Source organism: Macadamia integrifolia, unplaced genomic scaffold, assembly GCF_013358625.1.
Source record: "Macadamia integrifolia cultivar HAES 741 unplaced genomic scaffold, SCU_Mint_v3 scaffold631, whole genome shotgun sequence".
In the NCBI taxonomy this organism is placed as follows: Eukaryota; Viridiplantae; Streptophyta; class Magnoliopsida; order Proteales; family Proteaceae; genus Macadamia; species Macadamia integrifolia.
The window spans coordinates 180,752-190,484 of NW_024870502.1; the positions used below are offsets into that span (position 1 = coordinate 180,752).

General features: G+C 39.9%; 1 long non-coding RNA gene across 1 annotated transcript; it reads left to right on the plus strand.

Annotated features, from left to right (window-relative positions):
* The first annotated feature begins 887 nt into the window (after positions 1-887).
* On the plus strand, positions 888-6,546 carry LOC122069531. Its single transcript, XR_006137465.1, has 2 exons — positions 888-944; positions 6,242-6,546. It is a non-coding gene; the product is annotated as an uncharacterized LOC122069531 (long non-coding RNA).
* The last annotated feature ends 3,187 nt before the right edge of the window (positions 6,547-9,733 follow it).

Below are 9,733 nucleotides of genomic sequence, written 5' to 3' on the forward strand. Positions count from 1 at the left end.
TTGCATTTGCATTTGCACCTCCTCCATCCTTAAGCCAGATGTCAGTAGTACATTGCTCCTAGTGACAAAATGGTGTGTTCTTTTCTTTGCTTTTCGACTGTTACATAGGTCTCGGTCAAAGAGGGGCAATCTGTAGACACCGAATTTTGTCACCCCCCCAGCAATGATGACAATATGAAGAATTACATGTTAGACATTTTAGACTTGGAGAATTTTCAAGCTTAAAGTAGAAAATGACCATTTTTCCTATAAACTTTCAGAAGAAAATTTTTTCAAAAATTAGAATTTGATATTATGGATTATTGTTGTTTGTCCCCTCCAGTCCGACATTACACTTTGATGTGAGAACTATGCGAATCGACGCCCGATTCTCTCTTTCATGATCTAATTCGGGTACCTACTTTATGCATATTTTTGTAAAGGTTCTTGGTTGAGACCACAATCGTATCTCACATCATTGGATAGTGCTCGGATTGAGCTTTCTAACGACATATTACACGTCGAATTCTGACTAACGGTTTAAAAGATATGACCCCTGGAAGTTAACTCCAAAGTTTGATATCAGATTCCATTCCGAGCAACCAAGGAGTGCCACATGGCGCCCAAACCCCTTTGTCCAAAAGCAAGCATTTTTGGACAATTCCCTCTAGTGTTTTAGTCCCACATTGGAAATAAGAGAGAATTGTCTCAAGCCCCAAGGCTATAAGTACAGCCCTTCCTCTCTTCCAAAAGGGGGAGGAGAAAAATTGAGAATTTGGGAGAGAGGATGGCCCCATCAAGGTTTTGGCTAACTTCTTCCCTCTAAAATCAAATATTCTCCAAGTCTAAAAGTTTAACATATTAATCCTTCCTTGAGCCGGGAGATCTAGTCCTGTTCGGTTCGATTTGGGGCTTGAAGCACAAGGGTTATCTCCCCTTATTTCTTGATTAAAGCCTGGTTTAAGGTATTTTTCTTCTCCAAATTGCAATTTAGAACTAGTTTATCTGATTTAAGAGATTAGGTTCTAATTTATTAATAATTAGTTCATTTAGATTAATTAGGTTTAGTTAATTTCAATTTGGTTGACTGTGGTTTATTAGATATAAATTGGCATATTCCGATTCAATTGGGTGTATTTAGGTTTAATTGGTTCATTAGATTAATTAGCTTTAATTTGGCTTAGTATGGTTTATTAAATGTGAATTAGTTAATTCTGGTTTAATTGGGTTTATTTTGTTTTAATTGGGTTCAACATAGTTTGATTTGGGTCATTGGGTCCAATTCATTGTTTTTGCTAATTCGGTTTTTCTCATTTTAATTTTTTTTTTCCTTTATCTTTTTATTATATTTTGCTTCAATTAATCGGTTTTACTTGTGTCTTAATATACTCACTTAATAAGTAGGTTTGATTTGATTTATTTTTGCCTTTTTTTTTCTTTAGACATGAACCCTTAGATTAGGATCTCAAGCCCTAATCCCTTCTCCTTCTCTTCTTCTTCTTCTTCTCTTCTTATCTTTTCTTCCCTGCTCCAATAGCCACCTCCGGTGATGCCGTCTATGACTTCGAATTTATAATGCTTATGAAGACACAATAAAGCTTTCTATCTTCCTACTGAAGTTGCCAAGGCAACAGTTGCTCGTTTGATGCCAGGGAGCTTTAACAAAATACCTTCAATAGAATTTACACAAGTTACACATGTCATACCTCCTATCCTGAACTGCCCCAACAAGGTTTTCTGAGCTTTTGTTCCAAATGCCTTGGAATCTGGTAAAATCTCAGTATCAAAACCTGCATCTTCAATTGCAATCCTGATATCTTCATCCTTAACCAGCTTGGGATCAAACACAACATCCTCCTTGTTCTGAAGCAACGCAATAGACGCACTTACAACCCCACGTATTCCAACAAGGGCTGCCTCCACAGAATTGGAGCACGTAGCACAATTCATACCCAATACACTAACCTGAATTCTCCTCATACCCTCTTCCTCATATCCCTTATTATCCCTCTCCTCTCTTTCTTAAGAATCCAAAAGCCCCATCTCTTCAAGGTCGTCAGAATCATCCATCAGAACAAACACCCCCAGTGCTCTGCCGGCACCAGAGACCGACGTGAGCTGAAGGTCTCTCATACTCGATGCCATTAGAGGGCCAAGGAAAGACCAGTATGATCCTACTGTCACTAGTAAGGATGATATAGTTAATGCAATAGAAGATACTGGTTTTGATGGTGCAGTTGTACAGAGTGGTGAACAGGATAAGATTTTCTTGGTGGTAGCTAGGTTGTTCACTGAATTTGATCTACAACTTTTAGATGGCATCCTTGGGGACTTGAAAGGGGTGAGGCAATATAATTTCAACAAGATTCAGTCCAAACTAGAAGTTCTCTTTGATCCTGAACTCATAGGTTCCAGATCTATAGTTGATATGATTGAAGGAGGAAGCAATGGAAAATTTAAAGTCAATGTCCAGAGCCCCTATTCGGGAATGACTTTAAACCATACAGCAGAATCTTCAAATATGTTCAAGATTTTCATATCTAGCCTGATTCTCAGTATCCCTATCTTCCTGATACGGGTAGTTTGTCCCCGCATACACCTTTTCTCTTCTCACTAGCTTAACTAGGGTTTTGAAAAATGTTTAACTCATCTTAGATTAGCTTAAGATAAACATAATTAGTGCAATTATGTTTCATAATTAATTTAATTAAACTTTATGTTTAGTTTAATGCTCCTATACTAGATTAGGTAGATTAGTAAAAATGCATTCATTAAATGTAATTAATCTATTTCATTTTTTTTTATAAATTAATTAGATCTCATTTAATTTATAAATCTTTTTACCTATTAGATTAATAGATTAATTAGGATTGAAATAATTCATTTTACAAATTATTAGGGATTATGATTAATCATTTTAATTAATTCAATTTAGGATTTCAAAAATTCATTAATCATCTATCTAGGTTAGGCTCAATTAATCGAGTTAGTTCAATTTAGGGTTTCAAAAATTGCTCAATTAATCCTAGGTCTAGGCTTATTTAATTAGCTTAATCTAAAACTCATAATACATTAATTAAATCATTTAGGGTTTTAAATTTTTAATTAGCGTAATCATTTCATCATTTGCATCATAACCTAGCTAGCATAATTTAGACACTTGGGTTAGGGTTTTCACATGTCATACTTAGATACTTAGTTTAGGGTTTTCAGTGACCTAGATTTAGGACTAATTAGTAGGGTACAAACAAATTTTGGTCAAACAAAAAGAGACCGGCCTTAGGGCGGGGCAAACTGGGTGCCTAACACCTTCCCAGTCTGTCACTTGACACTTGTCTAGAATCTTGGTGCAAACCAGCCTTATCCATCAGAGTCATTATTCTCTCTCCCTTGATTGGGGGAGACATTTATGGGTCCTAGACCCTTTCTAGGTGGCGACTCCCTTTTATCCATAACGTGTGTCCCCCCCTTTGGCATTTGATGGCCAGGGGATACTATCCCATCTCATTAGGGTCGAACCCTAGTTGTGTACCCGCGACACGCACTATATCGCTATCCCGGTGGAGGTCCATGATACCTACAACACGATGAGCTCAAATTTCTCAATGAAAGACGTATAAAGGCCATGGATAATCTAAAGAAGCATCAACTAAGAATGGCAAGGACCTCCAACAAGAATGTGAAGCCCCGCCACATAGAAGAAGGTGAGCTTGTTCTTCAAGAACAAAGATGTTACACCCTTGCCCTGACTTGGTCTAATTTGAACTGTTCTGGTAGGTCTCAGAAAGGAGATCAAAAGCATGGCCAGGTTTTAGCTCATGGCTACCCATTGTCGAAGGGGGAGAGATGACCCCAAGTGTTCGTGCATCATGTTCCAGTCTAACTGGGGGGTTCGTACCTCCCGATCCTAGATAGTGACCCAACTCTTCACACATAAATCCTGGCACATACCGAAGTTACCGAAATACCACAAGCACGATCGAGGGTAACCACCTATGTAAGACCAGCTGTAGGACAACAAGCAGTCAACATAGCACCATCGAAAATAAGCCATCGGATCCACTGGATTAGAATTCGATAGGCTATTTCTGGTGAGTCTAACAAGCTATTGTCAAGGTTTCGATGCCCGTGGGTCCTGTCACTCGCATTGTAGACCGTCTCGGATGATCCCAAATCATCCTTCACACTTTCCCCATGATGTGAACACCTTTCTGACCTAAGTGGTCGGGTTCTTGGGCTTCAAAAGTTATATTAACCCGATCAGTCCGAATAGGGTACAACCAAACGGACCATAAGGTCCACTTTAACTCAGAAGTTAGAAATGAGGAATTAATTTCATCATTTCTTCTTTGCCCAAAACATAAGAGAGGAGAGGAAGAAAGAAAAGAGCTAGAAGAAGAAGAAGAAGGGGGAAGGGTTTACCTTGGTGTCGACTATCACCTAGTTGCCAAAATCACTGCCAGAGGTATGTACAACCTCCCATACAACTCTCTCTCTCTTCATTTTAACCTATATTAAGCTAGGTTTGGATGGAATCTTAGTGTACAAACCATGTGAAGGTTATGAAATGTTTATTCTACCCTCCCAATGTTGTTGTCGAGCTCGAACCTAGCCCAGTGAGCTCCGGTAACAAGTATTACCAAAGGACCAACTAGGGTTTCGATTGTTCGATCAATGTATCTCCTAAATGGCTCAGTGGAATTGAGATTTTATTTTTTAGAATGATGCTAGGAACATTCCTTAAAAACTCCATGGAACAAGTCTCGGCGATCGGGCCTGAGTCAGAAAGCCCCAAAATGGTTGGACACTTCTGTACCACCACCGGAAGCAAGCCACCAAATCCACTAGACCTGCTTCTAGTGGGTTATTTCCGATGAACCACAAAGGCTTGTGAGCTCTCTGTCACCACCAATGAAAACAACCCTGATATTTTTGGTTGAAATACCCTATTTCCGGTGACATTATTGTCACTGGGAAACCTTGTCTGCACCTTTTGGGGGTGACTCAAGTGGGCCTCTCCCGATCTTTTCAACAAGTACTGATGTACGATTGCCCTTGTGACTAGGACAGTGATGTGCATGAGCCCTGAGACCAAAACTGAGTGGATTGATCGGTAGCCTTATTTGAACCCTAACACAAGCAGAGATCAACAAGGTGAGGGATAGTTGCTTTATTTTTTAATTATTTTATTATTATAGAATTGCTCACATGTGTAGGATTATACATGATTATTAAATGTTCAAATGAAGATGTTCTATCACATGTTTCATTTTATAATTATGATATGAATGGTAATGGAGATGTATGGAGGGATCCGGTGTGGCCGAGGTGGTACTGATACTATGATCACCATGTGTTTGGTTGTATGTATGAGATAGAATCCAGCATGGCCTAGGTGGTACCGGTGCCGTGATTGCCGTATGTGTGTTGCATTCATGCATTGATTATGTGTATTAGACTTAGTTGTAGTCATGGGTTACACTTTGTGGCCGAGGTCTTACCAGTATCATGTACCCCAGGACTGCATTTGGAAATGGATACGCTTCGTGGCCGACGATTGGTACCGGTGTTGCATAGTCCATACTCAGAAATGGTCTCGGGTTTCACTTTGTGGCTGATGTGTTACCAGTATCCTGTGCCCAGGATTGTATTTGGAGATGGATTACACTTTGTGGCCGAAGTCTTGTCGGTATCGTGTAATTCATACTAACTGTATCATTATGAAGGCATATAGCATATATGTGGTTAAGTATCACTCCCTATGCTATGAACCCTTGCCAACAGGGTTAAAGGTGTTGGATAACCCATTATGGTATGTTCGATGTGCCTTTCCAGAATACCACACATGCGGTACGATGTGATTGTTGCTAGAGGCAGGAACTTGTCAGGCGAGGCCGATGATTGGTACTGGTGCCATGATAGCCAAGAAGGGTTTATCAGGGGTTTGTTGGGTGACCCATTGATGCATACGAGGATCGGTAGGCTTCTATTCATGGCTAGGGTTTGTATCCCTACGTAGTCGGTGATGGTTCCGAGATGAGGAATACAACCTAATGTGCAGTAATAGCATTTACCAGACTTAGTTGTATTGTTAGGGGAATAATAAAATAAATGAATTGCATCACGAGCATCATGGACTATGCGTTTAATTTCTATTATCATGCATCATAAATTATTACTACGATTGTTTGCTTAGATGTGCTTGACCCCACCCATCACTGAGCGAGTTGAAAAGCTCACCCCATGTATACACACTTTTTAGATGATGATGCAGGTACGGTTGTGCCCATGGCTAGTGATTCTCTATCCTCCAGACCTGAGTATGGAGTGAACGACTGGTGGATGTTGGATGTTAAGGAGCATAGCCAAGACTGTGCTTGTGACTTCTGTGCATACGCGGCGCCATGAGGTGTTCGGCGTATTTTTTATTATTGTGATACAGGTCTATGGATAGTATGTTTTTAAACTTGATATGTATATGTCTTGAAGGATTGCAACAGGATAAGTCAGTTATGAATATTATGTTTATCATTAGATAATTTCCTCATTTTATTGATGATTATGCTACTATACTCTGATTCCGCTACTTTTGGTCGGTTAGTGATGTGAGATTGTGAAATATTAAAGTACTGCTATCACAGATCCTGGTAGGTTTGTAAGACAGATACATGTTTTACTCACACCACCGATATTTCTAATGGTAAGTTGGGTCTACTGGATGTGGGGTGTGACAAAATAGCCTTAATTTATAACCCAAGAGGAAAATTAAGGCTCAACTGGAGTGGCCTATTCACTGTCAAAGAAATTTTACCAGGAAAGGCTATAAAACTCGTAGACCACAACGGTGAAGAAATACCCGAACTGGTCAACATGGATCAACTCAAGAGATATTATGTCTGAAAGGGTGAATAGCCCAAACTATGCTAGTCCTGATTCCTCTCAAGGGATATGTAGGCAACTTGACTTGTGCAAGTGTGGTCTCAATAATTTTAAGGCAATAATTAGTTCCTAGATTAATAATCAAGGTATCTAAAAGGATCATAATAGAATCACCATTTGGCATATAAGGCCATTAGGTATCTGTCATTCACGTATGGTCCTCCCAATTCTTATCCAGGAGTTCATCCCCCAAAAGTCACCACCCAGCACTAGTATATCAAGGCCAGTTCATTCCCCCATCCTTGATTAGTAAAAAAAAAAAAAAAAAATAGAAAAGGACTTTGATGCAACAGTGGCAAGGGTTTGGTTGTGTCAATAGCTAATGAGTGATATTTTGACAAATCATCACATCTCCTCTTTGCTTGTGATGATTGCAGTATAGGTCATGGGCTCTTTGGAAGAGACGTTGAGAAAATGGACCTTAGACATCAACATAATGGCACTAGGACTACTGGAACCTATGAATATGTAAATGCTCAGTTGGATCAGGAGTGTGAAATTACATCGCAATTTACTCCAGTAGGTGCCTCAACACTGGGATAGTAATCTTTATGTGTTTCGGTTTGGATTAGTTGAGATCTTCCCAACTCTAGAAGAATTCCGAGTTTGTATGATATCTCCACCAAGGGCAGATTGATTCAACCATCTTTGAAGAAAGACTACTCAGAGGAAATTCAGGGTTTCTTTGGATGGGAAAAGGAGGAAATGAAGCAGTTCATTAGATATAGGAAGATTGACATGTTGAAGGCGGCCAAGATCTTCATTCGGTATCTATCACTAGGAGGAATCCATCAATAAAGATCACAGGATGTTTATCTACTTCGCATGATAGCTCGCTATGTTCTTCGAACTCCTAGACATGGTGCACCACTTATTCTGATAGAAGTGGTAAAGAAATTGAAGAAAGGAGGTGATATGAGTCATAGCCATAAATTTGGAATTGATCATTATCAATGAAGTCCTACTATATTTCAAATTTGGCTACTTGAAAAAATGAACCTAACCAAGCCGTTAAATGGATGCCAACTCGGAGTTCTTTGCTACCAAGATAAGAGGGAAGTCCCAAAATTCAAGCTTATAGTTGATTGGGAGGAGTACCTATGAGGAAGAACTGAATAGGATATTGAATGGAGATGCCCATGGTGGCCACAAGAGGATTTTCTAATGAAGACCCTTGGATGCAATTACTTCAGGTTGATGGGATTGACTCATATGTCCTTTTATTTGCCCACTTACATCAGTCGCCAGTATGGATTGAAAGCTGAGGACCCAGAAGAGTTGGTGAACTTCTATCCACCCCAAGAATTGTCTCCCCACCTTGTTACCTACTGATCCTGTCTGTGGTAGGAAAGTTATTTCCATTCCATGTATTGAACTTCATAGTAAAATAGCATGATATTTAGATTTTTGTGTTATTCTGATTATTCTAAGAGAGACTTGAGTTGTGGAATTAATCGTGTCTAAAAATTCAAATTCAAAAATAAGATTTTCTTTATGTCACAGATAGATCTTCATTCATAAAAGGCCAAATCTCATAATACAAAGAGAAGAAAGAATAAACATGGGGAGGGAAAAAGAAAAGGAAAAAATATATACATGTGTTGGTGCTTATAGGAATTACAATAACAGACCCCTAAGAGTTAAAATCCTCATCTGAACCATACTCGAAGTTGTCCTTATGGAATGTCACAGAGCTGGTAGGTGCCAATCCCGAGTTCACCAGCCTCTAGGTGAGATCCTAAATTTACGTATGCTGCTGGGCATTCTCCTGTTGGTAAAAGCTGACTTGACTCTGTAAGATAGTGTTCTCAACTTTCTGGGAAGTATGAGGAATGATCAAGAAAAATAGTAATGAAGAAGGACAAGGTTAAAAAAAAAAAAATAAGGAGATGATACCTTGTTGAGCACCACCTCACACAAGCTTTGGTGCATCCTCTTAAGCTTGGCGTAGGCCTCTAGAGACACCTGATGAAGACTATGTTAGTTAAAGGAAGTCAAAAGCCAATCAAATGAGAGATGGTTAGATATTTACATAGTCATATGGAATAGGCAGCCCAAAAGAAGCATCTCTGTCCAATCTTCGCTCCAAAAGATGAGGGATACCAGGATGGGCTACGTTGGGATAAGGCCAGCCCGAGAAGCCATGAAAGGGGATGGTGGCCATCCTGAGAGATCCACCCACACTAGTAGAAGGCCCAGCTTGGGATGGACCAGCAACACCAACTTGTGACTGAATAGTATAAGGGTCTGCATGCCGCGTTCTCCCTTGAAAGAACATCAATCAAAGCCAAACAAAAGTAGATTGAAGTATGAAGAGGATATTTAAGGAAGAGCAACATACCACTGGACCACTGGGACCAAAGGGAGTACAAACCGTCTCTTCCTCAAGGAAGGTCTTGTAATCCCTATCCTAGTCTAAGAAAGAGTCATCCCATGTTCCTTCGGCCAATCTCCCTATTTGATCTATGGGGATGCATTCTGGATAGTGCATAGTAGGTGGAGGAAGACAAGGAGGGAAGCGCATGTCAGAATCAGACCACTGGGGTGTAACCCACTCTCCTATATACTAAGCATGGCCCCAAATACCCCTGAACAGGACTCGATTCTCTATTAAGTACTTGGCCCGAGTAACTTCATCAAGGTCAAGAAACCTAAGATGCTGGAATGGTCTCCAAGTAACCTACAAATTCAAGAAGAAGTAAGTGTAGCATATGACAGAAGGAAACTTCATGACAAACATGGCTTACCTCTGTAAGTTCATTCAGGAGAGAACGAGCAGTGGTCCCTGGAGGATGGCACCAGCCCCTGAGTGCTC